The sequence below is a fragment of the Ovis canadensis genome, chromosome 4 (genome assembly GCF_042477335.2).
Source record: "Ovis canadensis isolate MfBH-ARS-UI-01 breed Bighorn chromosome 4, ARS-UI_OviCan_v2, whole genome shotgun sequence".
Lineage (NCBI taxonomy): Eukaryota > Metazoa > Chordata > Mammalia > Artiodactyla > Bovidae > Ovis > Ovis canadensis.
The window spans coordinates 133,475,401-133,490,773 of record NC_091248.1 but is presented as its reverse complement, the minus strand read 5'-3'; the positions used below and the strand labels follow the sequence as shown (position 1 = coordinate 133,490,773).

At 48.5% G+C, this 15,373-nt stretch overlaps 1 protein-coding gene across 4 annotated transcripts in view; it reads right to left on the bottom strand.

The window, feature by feature from the left end:
• The window catches only part of UBE3C (ubiquitin protein ligase E3C), a 114,172-nt gene that overhangs the window by 97,528 nt on the left and 1,271 nt on the right, over nucleotides 1-15,373 (bottom strand). The gene's annotated exons all lie outside the window — the stretch shown is intronic.

The following is a 15,373-nucleotide window of genomic DNA, read 5'->3' as shown; positions in this document are numbered from 1 at the left end:
GATCTGGGTTCGACCCCTGGGTTGGGAAGATCCCCTGGAGAAGGAAATGGCAACCCACTCCAGTATTCTTGCCTGGAGAATCCCATGGATGGAGGAGCTTGGTGAGGTACAGTCCATGGGTCGAAGAGTCGGACATGAGCGAGCGACTTCACTTCCACTTTCATAAAATGTAACAGTGTATATTCCATTACAGTAAATTCCAAAAGACCTTCTGTTCCTACACCAGAACTTTGTGGTAATTACGGCAGCTGCACTAGCAAAGCCCTAGAAACAGACTGCACAGTCCATCTAACCTCCAGAAAAGTGGCCGTGGGACATCACACACGCATCCACGGAGAGAAGCTGCCGTCAAGTGCTGCTGTGGAGGCGCCACCGAGGCATGGCGCTGAGGAGGACAGCAGCTCTCCTGGTGACTGAAATGTCAGGGGGACGTGTTTATCTCCACTTACTCTAGCTGTGGAAACACCGAGGAAGCTGGTAATAGTGGGCAAGTCTGGGATCTTAGCGAGAGGAAAGCTTCATTATATATGCCCTTTGGAATAATCTGTTTTTAAAACTTTTTCTAATTTAAAAAAAGAAACTTTTTTTGATGGCCACTGACTGGAGATTAGAAATGGAAACATCATCAGAATTAAGGAAGGTTAGTGATAATCTAAACATCTCATAATCAAGAATCATGACTTTCTCATTTCAAAGTTTCAGAAACAGAAGCCCAGAAAAGATGAGGAACTATGTTGCAGACAGCTGGTTACAGAAATAAGCATCTTGTCAAGTCCCCATTATCCTTTTTACAATTTCACCTTTCACAGTGAAGACGGGCTATGAGCTGTGCTGCCTGCTAACCCACTAGGGTTACTAACGTTCCTTCTAAAGTCAAAGGGAACATTTCTTACAACTACCGTAAGAAAATCAACTCAAAAAGACACAGGACTGCTAAAGCCACCCTTCCGGTGCCTGCAAGACAGGATCTTCACCTTGCCGAACAGTGAAAGGAAAGCTTACGCAGAGGCAACACTGGACGCGCAGGCTACACAACACCCAGACCAGGGCTCACGCACTTGAGCCTCGCGCTTTTCACTGCATGACCCGAGTCTCTGAGCCCTGATTCCTACCTCCACAGGCTGCTAGCGTCTCTGCCTCAGAGCGGGAGTCAGGAAGAAGCAAGAGCACACAGCAAGCAGGGAGACAGACCCCGAGATTCAGCCCGGCTTACAGCCACGAACAAGCAAAAAAACAGAAACCACGGAGAGCAAGCGCCCTCGGAGGCTGGGGCTGCCTGCTGCGGCCCTCTGTGGCCAGCGCGTGCAGCTGCTTAGGCAGCAGGACTGCGCAGCCCAGGGGACACGCCAAAGTCGGCATGCACACGGGGACCGAGCAATCCAGCTTCCTCCTGCAATCTATCCCAAAGGTAATTATAAACCACAGGCTATAAAGACGGTGCTCGCAATAGGGGAGAAATAATCTACAAGTCCCAAAGTAAAGCACCAACACTTCATACACAGCTCATACAGAGAACATGCACGGTCATTTTTTTAAATACGAATCTTTTTTTAATTATTTAAAAAAAACCTCTTAATTTGCGTTTGGCTGTGTGGGCCCTTCGTTGACGCACGGGCTCTTCTCCAGTTGCGCTGCGCAGGCTTCAGCAGCTGTGGCTCCCAGGCCCAGGGCAGAGGCTCAGGCACTGGGGCACACAGGCTAAGTTGCTCTGCAGCATGTAATTTCAGAGAACAGACTGAACTGGACCCTCAGTTTTGGCGGAGTAAATATGAATGCTTCGTGGTCAGGGCACAGGATAGAGTCTCAGCTACAGCAAATAAAACCACAAAACCAGTACCAAAGGTCCGAGGTCCTCCAACAAGCCCCACTTCTCCAAGGAGCTCTGCTCTGCCATCGTCTCTGGGTCAGAACTACTGTCTGCACTTGCAGACACGCATACCGGCTGGCCCTGCCCGGGGCCCTGGCAAGCCTCTCTCTGCTGTTCCTGTGAACGCTGGCATCCCTTGGAGCTTTGTCCTGAGCCCACGCGTCTTCTCAGCAGAACACTTTCCAGCGCATTATGCGATTTCAACTACCTACTGATGGACCAACGGAGCGGACTTCCCAGTCTCTCCCTGAAGCTGCCGACTGCATACCCCCAAGCATTTCACAATGAGCACGGCCTAGGGGCTCCTCAGCGCCCCGGATCATGTCCACTCCTGTCGCCCCAGACTGACACCTGATGTGCTTGCCGCTGGTCCCTGCAGATCTCATCAACTCTAGCTCAAAGCACTGGGGCCCTCCCCTCGGGGCCAGCCACCTGCCTCAGGCCCCCACTACCCTGCCCGACTACAGCGGCTTCTCACCTGGGGTTCAGCCCTACACCGCCCCTGAGGGACGAGCTCCTCATGGGCCCCCTTTGTGAGCTGGCCCGACTGCCGTCCCCCCAGCCTCGTCTCCAGCCAGCCGCACAGTCTGTAAGTGACAGACACTTTCTCATGGTCGGACAACTCTGCCCATGGCTTCTCACTGGTGGCAACAATGTTCAATCAGAAACCGGGCAAGAATCCAGCCCAGCACACAGAGCCGAAGGCACCAGCACGGGGCTTGAGGGCAGGTCGCGGGCAGGTACTCGAAAAGGAGGAGAACTAGCTTCTGCCTTGCGTCCTGGCACCAGACTGCCCAAGGCAGAAATACACTTCAGTCCTCTCCTACTTCACCCTCTCCCCCCAGCCCGCCCAGAGACCGTCAAGATTCCCACGTCACTCACCCCCCTGTGTATTCCCCGCTGTGCTCCAAGGGTGGCTGGGTTAAAAAAGTAAATGATCTAAGTGAATTCAAACTGGTGCAAATAAATGACAGCCCTTCCTGCTTCTAAGGCTTTTTTGACAAAGATGGCTAACTCCTAACAATTCAGGTCAGACTCTGCAGGTACGCCTGTTTTCCAGCAGCATAAGGTAACAGCTCAGTCAAGAAGCCTTGCCTAGGGGAAGGGACTTTTAAGTCAGTTCCCGAGTTCACCAGTTTCCTTCCTTATTACATCCCCACACTGGTGGGCTTCACCTAAAGCTCGGACTGGACCATCAAACAGGACAGAAGGGACAATGCCTGACGCTCAGGACGCCCCCCAACAGGCACCGCACGTTCTCCCTGCTCTCCTGTGCCACTAGCTCTGGGGAAGCCAGCTGCCATGTCAGGAGCACGCTCAAGCAGCCCTGAAGACGTCCACGGGGCAGGGAACGGACATCTGCCACCAAGACCCAGCTCCAACCTCCAGGCGCAGACATGAGCCAGCCCCGGAACGGAGCCCCCAACACCAAACAATGGTTTCCTGGTTTCCAACACCTAGGCCTCCGAGAGACCACTGCACCAGCCCTCAGGTATCTGGCCCCACAGAGAGTGAAACTGTACTGCTTGAAGCCACTAGGATGCAGAAATAGACAACTAGACCTTTATTCACTGGAAATTAAGAGACTGGTAAAGCAAGAGATCATGACTGTTCAGATGAGCATAATTTAAACGGAGTAATGTTCTGCAATCTCAGTTCAGTTCAGTCACTCAGTCGTGTCTGACTCTTTGCTAGTTTGTATTAAAAATGACATTCTAATGCAGATGATGAACAGACATCAATAAGTTATAAGTATTAAAAAATATAGATCATGATCACGTTAAACAGCTGTATAGTACCCCACTGTCCTGTTACATTACCATTTGTTTAACAACTCTTCTTCTGTTAGACATTTAGGCTGTTTTGAATTTTTCAATAACACAAGCAATGCCACAGCCGTCATCTTTTCTTTCCCAGGCATCTACGCCGGCGCCTGTTTGTGGCTCTGGGCGCCTGCCCCTGAACTGCCCCCGGGAGACTGTGCCAATCCATGCTGCCACCCACACCTGCACAGGTATCCCCGTCTTCAGCCTGGCCAGCAGTGAAGGATGGACTCTGGGGACACTGGACAGAAGTGCCTGCTCCTGCCTCCGTGCTTACAGATGGCAGAGGAGACAGAAAGCGTGAAGAGGCCGTGGTCGGAGCACAAGTCGTGAGCAAAGAACACCACACTTAACTTCCAAACTCCTAAGTGCCCGCATGAAGTTACAAGAAAAAGGGAAAATCACAGAGGAAAACTTTTCATTGCTTTTGCAATAACCTCTTTTGAGGGCTCTTCTACAGTCCTATGAAATGACTTGTTTATTACCTTAGTTAAGAGACCTAGTTGGCAACTAGCTCTGTAACTCCAGAAAATCAGGGCACACAAGTGTGCAAAGTCAGACAGGACAAGGGAAGGCAAGTGAGGCAGGTGCCGGACACGCTGCAGGAGGCGCTCGCTCTCAGGACCAAGGCCCCCCAGAGCCCACCTTAAGCCCTGCACCCGTGCACCCTCCGTCAGCGCCTCCGTGGGCGCTGTGCCCCAGGCCTGCTGCTCGCCGCCCCCTCTGAGGTCCAAAGACAGTTCAGCAAAGTCTCAGCTCTCCCATTCTGCTCACGTTCCCTGAGAACTAGATCAAGAACTTCTGACTTTATCTGCGACAGGGAACTCAGAGTTCTGGTCTCATCCACGAAGGCTACAGATAATCACATTCAAGAGGACAGACTGGGGCCACTGGGAAAAACGGCGAGGTAATAATACCAGTCCTGACAGCAAATTTTAAAGCCTGATCTCAGAAACCATCCTGCTTCCCCTGACGTCAGGCCTGTAAGAGGCCGCTTATGCCGCAACGCAACGCACACAGGGTGCAGAGCACCACACACACCGAGTGTCAGCGTTCCACAGCGAAACAGCACATCCTCTTAAGTTAAAATATTTAAGGCAAGACCTTCAATTATACAACAGAGGGCAGCTGTATAAAGCTCACCAGTCAGAGAGCTTGCTATCTTAAGAGCAGTCTAGACTTAGGCACGGAGAGGGCAATGGCACCCCACTCCAGTACTCTTGCCTGGAAAATCCCATGGACGGAGGAGCCTGGTGGGCTGCAGTCCATGGGGTCCCCAAGAGTCCGACTGAGCGACTTCACTTTCATTTTTCACTTTCCTGCATTGGAGAAGACGATGGCAACCCACTCCAGTGTTCTTGCCTGGAGAATCCCAGGGATGGGGGAGTCTGGTGGGCTGCCGTCTATGGGGTCGCACAGAGTCGGATATGACTGAAGCGACTTAGCAGCGGCAGCAGACTTAGGCAAAGGCGAAGTTAAAATTCCAGTAGCAGGCTTCGGGAACCTCTAGAGTAAAACCTGCTCTGTGAACCAGCAGCACCCTAACACCCAAACCAGAAAAAGATATCGCAGGAGGTGAAACCTACAGACAGTTCTCCCCTGAACACAGGCGCAAGAACCCCCAGACAAAGCACTACAAACTGAACGCAACGACGTATAAGAGGAAGTATCTGTCACAAGCAAGCGGGACTTGCGCTAGGCATGCAGGGCGGGCTCAGCATTTATTAGGTCGGTGAAAAAGTAATTGCAGTTTTGGGCCATACATTTTAAATTGTTATAACTAGGCTCAAACACATCTTTATTAACCAAAACAGGAACCATTACAATCAACACATTTTTGCCGAAAAGAAATAACTATTTTCCGTAGCAAAAAAAATCCACGCTTGGGGATTCGACGAACTCTTGGAAGGCATTTTCTGCATCCTGCTGGTTGTGGGAGCATTTTTGCTGCAAACAGTTGTTGAGACGTTTGAAGAAGTGGGAGCAGGTGGGCGAGAGGCCAGGTGAGTGTGGTGGATGAGGCAAAACTCTGCAGCCCAATTCGTCCCACGTCTGAAGTGTTGCTTGTGCGGCAGGCGGTCAGGCATGCTGGGGAGAACAGTTGGGACCTTTCTGTTGGCCAGAGCCGGCTGCGGCGTTCAGTGCATCTCATCCACTTGCTGAGCGGACTTCTCAGATGTGACGCTTTCGCCAGGACTCAGAGTCCAGCAAACCCATTACAGGCGCAGTCAATCAGTCGGGCAGCAGACCACCCAACAGTGACCATGACCTCTCCTGGTGCAAGTCTGGCTTTGGGAAGTGTTTTGGAGCTTCTTCTTGGTCCAACTACTGAGCTGGTCATCGCTAGTTAGTCGTATAAAATCCCCTTTTCATGGCAAGCCAAAATCCAATCAAGAAATGGTTACTTGTTGTTGCCCAGAATAAGAGAAGATGACATTCCAAAACAATTTTTTTGATGTGCAGTCAGCTCATGAGGAGCTTCCCTGGTGGCTCAGACAGTAAGGACTCAGCCTGCAATGCAGGAGACCTGGGTTGATCTCTGGCTGGGGAAGATCCCCTGGAGGAGGGCATGGCTACCCACTCCAGTATTCTTGCCTGGAGAATCCTATGGACAGAGGAGCCCGGCGGGACTGCAGTCCCCGGGGTCGCGGAGTCAGACACGACTGCACGACTGAGCACACATGCAGCCCGTGAGGCGCTCACTTACTGAGCTCTTCCAGCTCCGAGGAGCCTCTCAGCTGGCCACTGCCAACCTCTGTGGCCAGCCACTGCGCGCACCCTCAGGGCTCTGGGCGTCTTCAAGTTCTCTTGCAGAACTAGACCCACCGCTGCACTGTGCATCTGTTAGCAGTTCCTGGGCCAAACGCATTGTTGATGTTGTGAGTTGTCTCTGCAGCTTTATGAAGTATTTTGAACTCTAATTAAAAGAAAATCGCTCAAATTTGCTTTTTGCCTAACATCATTTCCCCAGTCTAATATATATATAAGGCTGCAAGTAATGAGTTGTTAGTGAAAAAACGTTAGACTTAAATGATGCATAACATAGACACATTTACTTAAGAATGCATTCCAATACCAAATGGCAAAGTTCAACAATGCAAAACTGCAATTACTTTTGCACCAACCTAATAAAACACTTGGTATAATCCATTATAACAACAGACTAAAGAAAAAGCATATAATCACATCAGTGCTCAGCTCCTCAGTCATATCCAACTGTGCGACCCCATGGACGGCAGCCCGCCAGGCTCTCTGTCCATGGTGTTTCCTAAGCAAGAATACTGGAGTGGGTTGCCATTTCCTACTTCAGGGGGCCTTCCTGAGGCAGGGATTGAACCCATGTTTTGTGTCTCCTGCACTGACAGGCAGATTCTTTCCCACTAGCATCTCCTGGGAAGCAACCCCTCCAGGGGCTGCTCTCTTGATTTACAGATTCAACAGAATCCCAGTCAAAACCCCAGTGAGTCCACACAACACAGAGAACACAGCCAATACTGCATGTGGCCACGGTGGCTGCGGCTTAGTTGCTGAGTCGTGTCTGATTCTGGACTGCAGCCGCCAGGCCCCTCGGCCCATGGGATTCTCCAGGCGAGAATACCGGAGTGGGCTGCCATTCCTTCTCCAATAACCACCATGAACGGAGCATGACCCTTAACAGCTATGAATTACTGTACACCTGCAGTTTATGTAATATTGTTCATTAACTATACTTAAACTTAAAAAACCTGATGCAACAAATACACTTAAAACACAATGGTTTTTTTTTAAAGAAAAAAAAAGCACAGTAAGTTATTTTGTGATTATCAACAAAGTGACTCTAAGGTTACTATGAAAGGGCAAAAGACTCAAAAAAGCCAACACGATGCTGAAGAAAAATGTGAACAAAGTCAGAGGACTGACACTACCCAACTCTGACACTTACTATAAAGCTCCAGAAAGCAAGACAACGTGGCACTGGCAAAAACAGCAAAATAAACCAAAACACCCCAAACAGACAAACAGATCCATGAACCAGAATACCAGGCCCAGACACAGACACACAATTGAGCCAACTGATCTTTGACGAGAGCAAAGGCAATGCAATGGAGAAAGAACAGCATTTCAACAAACGTGTTGAAACTGGATATTCACATGCCAAAACAGAAAGAAAGAAAAAAGAAAAAAAACAAACCTAGACACAGACCTTAAGACAGTTCACAAAAATTAACCCAAAATGGATCACAGACAAAAAGGTAAAATACAAAATTATAAAACTACTACAGGTTAACACAGGAGAAGAGCCAGGTGACATTCTGTTTGGCACGACTTTTTTTTAAGAAGAATTTTATTTATTTTTTGGCCATGCTGGCTCTTTGCTGCTGCACAAGCTTTTCTCTAGTTTCGGCAAACGGGGGCTGCTCTCCAGTTGCCCCGCGTGGGCCGCCACTGCAGCGGCTTCTCCTGTCGTGGAGCAAGGGCTCTAGGGTGCTCAGGCTTCAGCAGGCGCCGCGCGGAAGCAGTTGTGGGTCCCGGGCCACAGAGCGCAGGCTCACCGTCGTGGCTCATGGGCTTAGTCGCGCCAAGGCAAGCGGGATCCTCCCAGAACAGGCATCGAACCCATGACTCCTGCATCAACAGGCAGAATCTTTACCTCTGAGCCACCAGGGAAGCCCTGGGTGACTTTTCAGATGCAACATGAGACAATGCATGCAAGAAAAAAAAACGATAAAACTGGACTTCACTGCACTTAAAAACTCCTGCTCCACAAAAGACAGTATTAAGAAAACGAGAAGTTAAAAACCGGGGCAAGATATATGCAAAAGACATATCTGAAAAAGGAGCTTACATATACAAAATACATAAAAGTACATTAAAAATGTATGTAAGGAACTCTTAAAACTTAACAGTAAGAAAACAACCCGATTAAAATATAGAATAAAGACCTGAACAGACCTCAACAAAGCAGCTAGATGGTAAGTAAGCACCTATGAAAAGATGCTCCATGTCACACGTCATCAGGGAAATGCAAACTAAAGTAGTGAGGCACCACCACACACCCACCAGAAAGGCCAAATGTGAGCCTGCCAACACCAAACGTCGGTAAGGACGTGGAGTAACAGGAGCCCCCGCTGCTAGTGCAAACGCAAAATGGGACAGCCACTCTGAAGAAGATGGCAACCCACTCCAGAATTCTTGCCTGGAGAATCCATGGACAGAGGAGCCTGGCGGGCTACAGTCCATGGTTTTGCAAAGAATCGGACATGCCTGAAGTGACTTGGTACGAACGCACAGCCACTCTGGAAGACAGTTTTTCAGTCAATTACAAAACTGAATGTAATCTTATCAGACAATCCAGCAATCCCACTCCTTGATATCCCCCCAAAGGAGCTGAACACCATATCCACGCAGGGCTGCACAGGGATGTCGATGGCGGCTTTACTCACAACTGATGCTAAAACTTGGAAGCAACCAAGATTTGCTTCCGAAGGTGAAGGGACAAATGAACTGTGGTCCATCCAGACAACGGAGTATTATTCAACAACTGGGGAGGGGAAGAAGCTATCAGGCCACAAAAGGGACTTCCCCGGCCACCCAGTGGTTAAGCCTCCGTCTTCCAATGCAGGTGCAAGGGCTCGATCCCTGGTTGGGGGACTAAGGTCCTGCATGATGTGGAGTGCATCCAGAAAAAAAAAAAATTAGACCACAAAAGACATGGAACAACCTTAGAAGAAAATTCCTAAATTCAAGGAGTCAGTTTCAAAAGATCAAAACCCACAGAATGTACACCACCTGGAGTGAACTCTGATAAGCTGACTTAAAAATAACGTATCAGTATTAATCCATCAATTGTAGCAAATGTACCACGTAACAAGAAGACGGAAATGAGACAGGAAACAAAGGCGTTGCAGAGAGGGACTGTGTGAGAACCCCCTGTACTTTCCCAGCAGTTTTTTCTGCAAGCCTACAACTGCTCTAATAAAATAGTTTGCTAATAGAAAATAAGGTTTAAAAAAAAGCAAGCTATCAAAGCTTACAAAAAGGCAAGGAAGAAGCTTGCATGCATTTAAGCGTGCTGCTAAGTGAAAGAAGCCAACTGAAGACTACACACTGTGTGATTCCAACTGCACAACACTCTAGAAGCGCAAAACGATGGTGACAGTAAAAAGACCAGCGGCGGCCAGAGATTTGGGGGGGGTGGTGGCGGCAGGGAAAGCATGGGATAAGGGAGATGAACAGGGGAAGCACAGGGCAACACACCATGCTCTGTGACACTGCAATGGAGGATGCACGTCACTGTGCACGTCAGAACCCACTTAAGGCAACACAAAGAGCGAACTTTAATGTATTGATATTGGTTTATCAGTGCAGCAAATGAACCACACTCGGGCAAGATGTAGTGAACCTTCAGATGTACAAGGTGGATTTAGAAAAGGTAAAGGAACCAGACATCAAATTGCCAACATCCGCTGGATCATATACAAGGCAAGGGCATTCCAGAACAACATCTACGTCTCCTTCAATGACTAAACTAAGGCCTTTGACTGTGTGGATCACAACAAACTGTGGAAAATTCTTAAAGAGATGGGAATACCAGACCACCTGACCTGCCTCCTGAGAAGTCTGTATACAGGTCAAGAAGCAACAGTGAGAACCAGAAACGGAACAAACTGGTCCAAAATTGAGAAAGTATTTTGTCAAGGCTGCAATATTGTCACCCTGCTTATTTAACTTCTATGCAGAGTACATCATGTGAAATCCTGGGCTGGATGAATCACAAGCAGGAACTGAGATCACCAGGAGAAACATCAACAACCTCAGATATGCAGATGACACCACTCTAATGGCAGAAAGTGAAGAGGAACTAAAGAGCCTCTTTTATCAAGAAGGTAAAACAGGAGCGTGAAAACCTGGCATGAAACTCAGCATTCAAAACACTAAGATCATGGCATCTGGTCCCATCACTTCATGGCAAATAAAAGGGGGAAAAGTGGAAACAGTGACATACTTTGTTTTCTAGGCTCCAAAATCACTGCAGGCAGTCAGTGCAGCCATGAAAGTAAACATACTTGCTCCTCGGAGGAAAAACTATGACCAACCTAGACAGCATGTTAAAAAGCAGAGATATCACTTTGCTGGCAAAGGTCCATCTAGCCAAAGCCACATTTCTCCCATTATACAGATGTGAGAATTGGACCATAAAGGCTGAGCGCCGAAGAATTGATGCTTTTGAACTGTGGTGTTGGAGAAGACTCGACAGTCCCTTGGACTGCAAGGAGATCCAACCAGTCCATCCTAAAGGAGATCAACCTGAATATTCACTGGGAGGACTGATGCTGAAGCTGAAGCTCCAATACCCTGGCCATCTGATGGCAAGACCCAACTCACTGGAAAAGACCCTGATGCTGGGAAAGACTTGAGGGCAGGAGAAGGGATAGACAGAGGATGAGATGGTTGGATGGCATCACCGACTCGATGGACATGAGTTTGCGCAAACTCTGGGAGATGATGAAGGACAAGGAAGCCTGGCATGCTGCAGTCCATGGGGTCACAAAGAGCTGGACTGAGCAACTGAATAACAAGGCAAGATGCTAATAGCAGCAGATTTCTAAACTTATAATCAAATGACCTCTAAAATATTCTTCTATGCACTACTGAGAAAAGAAAAAAAACTGCCAATAAACTGTGTCATGTTAATACTAAGTGGAGACCGGAGTGACTCAGCATCAGAGGAATCCAGCATACACTGACACACGCGAACCCTCCCACCCACCTGCAATACTTGCTTCCCGCCCACCCTCGTTCGACCCACCCTTCAAGACCAAGCCCACCAACACTGTCCTTTCCTGAGTCAGCTCCAAGGGAAATCCAGAATGTGGCATTTACTCCCTCTATGGTTATTTAAGGTTTAACTAGGTAAGTCTTATCTCCCCAACAAGATTACAAGAAGGGCATGAACTTTTCCTTACAATGTTTCAGATCCTTCAAAGAACCTTCACAAATAAATACAATTTGAAGGGAAAATTTATATTCACTCAAAAAATGGCAACTATTCAGTTTCCACTAAGCTTAAGAAAGAAGAGAAAGGACTTAAGTTGCAGAGAAAGAGAATTAAAGAAAATAAGCAAATGTGGGTGCTCATTTAGTTGTTAGGAAACAAAATCAAAACAATGAAACTACATAAGAATTTTCAGAATTAAAAGGACGAGGACGAGGCCGGCGGCGGCGGGGAGGGGCCGGCAAGCACCCACGGCGGGGGCCGTGGGACAGGGACGCGGGCGCCGCCCCGGGGACCAGAGGACAGAGACCGGGCACGCGGCCGGGCCCCCAGGAACACCAGCGCGGGATCCCACCGCCACCCGCACGCGAGGGCGGTCCCGCGACGCCTGGGGCGCCGGCCGGCCCCGGCCATCCCCGGAGCGTGGCCCACGACCCGGCCCCGCCGCAGGATCGATAATACTAAATGCTGGCAAAAAGTGGAGCCCCTGAAACCCTCAGACGCTGCGGGTCTGCGTCCGAGGGGACGGGGCAGAGCGCACAGAGCTAAGCCCGTGTGCCACGTGTGGCCAGCACGTGAGAGCAGGTGTCCACCCGGAGACTCACACAGCAAACATGGGTCAACTGCGCTGCGTTCAGACAGCGCGCCAACAGCAGACAATGGGCTCCCCCTCTCAGAGCACTGAGCCACAAGAAGCCAGCTCCAAAAAGAGGGGGTTCCAAGCACAGGAAGTTCAACAGGCAGAATTACTCTGTGGTAATAAAGGTGAAAACAGGAGATAACTCTGGGCTGTTGTTCAGTCACTAAGTCATTTTAACTCTTTCCAACCCCATGGACTGCAGCACGCCAGGCTTTCCTGTTTTTCACTATCTTCCAGAGTTTGGTCAAACTCATGTCCATCGAGTCAGTGATGCCATCCAACCACCTCATTCTCTGTCATCCCCTTCTCCTCCTGCCCTCAATCTTTCCCAGCATCAGCGAGTTGGCTCCTGGCATCAGGTGGCCAAAGTACTGGAGTTTCAGCTTCAGCATCAGTCCTCCCAGTGAATGTTCCGGGCTGATTTCCTTTCGGGTTGACTCATTTGATCTCCTTGATGTCCAAGGGACTCTCAAGAGTCTTCTCCAGCACCACAGTTCAAAAACATCAATTCTTCAGTGCTCGGCCTTCTTTACAGTCCAATTCTCACATCTGTACATGACTACTGGAAAAACCATAGCTTTAGCAAATAGACATTTATCAGCAAAGTAAAGTTTCTGCCTTTTAAAACGCTGTCTAGGTTTGTCATAGCTTTTCCTCTAAGGAGCAAGCATCTTTTAATTTCATGGCTGTACTGACCATCTACAGTGATTTTGGAGCCTAGAAAATAAAATCTGTCACTGTTTCCAATTTTTTCCCTTGTATTTGCCATGAAATGATGGGACCAGATGCCATGATCTTCGTTTTTTGAATGCTGAGTTTCAAGGCAGCTTTTTCATTCTCCTCTTTTACCCTCTTGATAACAGAGGCTCTTTAGTTCCTCTTCACCTTCTGCCATTAGCGTGGTATTATTTGCATATCTGAGGTTGTTGATGTTTCTCCTGGTAATCTCGATTCCAACTTGTACCTCATTTAGTCCGACATTTCACATGATGTACTCTGCATAAAAGTTAAATAAGGGTGACAATATATAGCCTTGAGAAACGTCTTTCTCAATTTTTGAAGCAGTCCACTGTTCCATGTCTGGTTCTCACTGTTGCTTCCTGACCTGAGCACTGGTTTCTCAGGAAGCAGGTAAGAAGGTCTGGTATTCCCATCTCTTTAAGAATTTTCCAGTTTGTTGTGATCCACACAGTCAAAGGCTTTAGCTTAGTCAGTGAAGCAGTAGATGTTTTTCTGGAATTCGCTTACTTTTTATATGATGCAACAGATGTTGGCAATTTGATCTCTGGTTCCTCTGTCTTTTTTAAATCTAACTTGTACATCTGGAATTTCTTGGTTCCCATACTGTTGTGCCCATCCTTGAATGAAACGTTCCCTATCTCTGAATAGGAGGGCTCAGAATGGAAGGGTGCAGAAGGCAGCCTCTGGAACGCTAGGCAAGTGATCTGATGGGAATGGTGGGACCCAAGATGTGTTCACATGTAAAAATCCTTCAAGCAGAACCTACAGTTAATTCCCCACCCAGATTCTATCCCCAACCACTTGAGAGTAACTGCTACCTCTCAGAACTGCACTCTCACCCACGCCAGGGGTGGCCTGCAGACAATGACTAAGTGATTCAAGAAGGGGCAAGTCTGTGATGCCAGCCGCGCTCCAGAGCTACCGGCGGGACTGGCTAAAGCTGGACTGCAACCCTGGTCCCCTGACCTCTCCTCTTCCTTCAACTTCACTCGTACAAGGATTTCCTCCTCAGGCTTCTGGCGGACATGGCCTAAGATACAGACACTTAATGTTTGTGCCTTGACTGTATGTTAAGTCTAAACCTCAATGAAAAGGGGGATAAAAGGGGAAAGGAAAAAAAAAAAACTGTTTCACACAGTTGAAAAGCCAGATATACAATCTCCTCTTGAGATTCTGATTGACAGACCACTATTTTCCTCAGAGACGAGATGTGTTACCTGGTGAGAGAACAGGATCAGCACCCTAGCAGGACCTGTGGGGCACTCGTCGGTAATGAAGTCACAGGGTCGTAGAGAACTGAAGGGACATGGATTTTCAGGTGGTGACCTTCAGCCAGGCCACATGGCTGTGCAGTCACCCAGTGGCTCTTTATCCCACCTGAAAACTAACTCTGGCCCACAGGGTCTTCAAGGCCCCTTCCAAGGGCAGAAATCCTTTGATTTCACCTGGAATTGTCATGAACAGCCAAGCCCGAATACGGCCCATGCCAGCTCTGCCACACTTCAACACGTGTTCTACCCTGTTCTGCAGCCAACTACATTCAACCAATCACCATCTTGCAAAACCCAAAGCCTGAAAAGTATCAACACGCTTCTCTCCCAACTCCCTGCTGGGATCCCATCCTGCACCCTCAGAAACGATCACATACACGCCCCCGTGTGCGCTGTCTTGCCTGGCTCTTTTATGACCCCATGGACTGTAGCCCACCAGGCTTCCTCTGGCTGTGGAATTTTCTAGGGAACAATACTGGAGTGTGTAGCCATTCCCTTTTCCAGGGGATCTTCCTGACCCAGAGACTGAACCCAAGTCTCTTGTATCTTCTGCATTAGCAGGCAGATTCTTCACCACTATGCCCACACACACTCACAGTGAAGTGAAAGTCGCTCAGTCGTGTCCGACTCTTTGCGACCCCATGGACTGTAGTCTACCACACTCTTCTGTCCATGAGATTTCCCAGGCAAGGGTACTGGAGTGGGATGCCATTTCCTTCTCCAACATACACTCACAGTACAATTTAAAACAGATATCCTTACACTGAGCAATCACTTTAGAGTCACCAGTCGCTAAATGTAACAAACAGTACATTAATATAGAAGAAAAAATACACGAAGCATTTAAAGACCATTTTAGAAAACTATTTAGTAAACAACTAATTACATTTAGTTGAACTTTCCAAACACTCTAAGTAGGGAGGACCACACTCTATTTTCAGCCTGATAAAACTAAAACAGGCAGAAAAGGGATTCAGTGAAGTAGTGGAAAGCAAGCAAATGAAACAACACTGACGCTGCGCCGCTTCCCAGCAATTCCAGCCAATCAGCAGATGC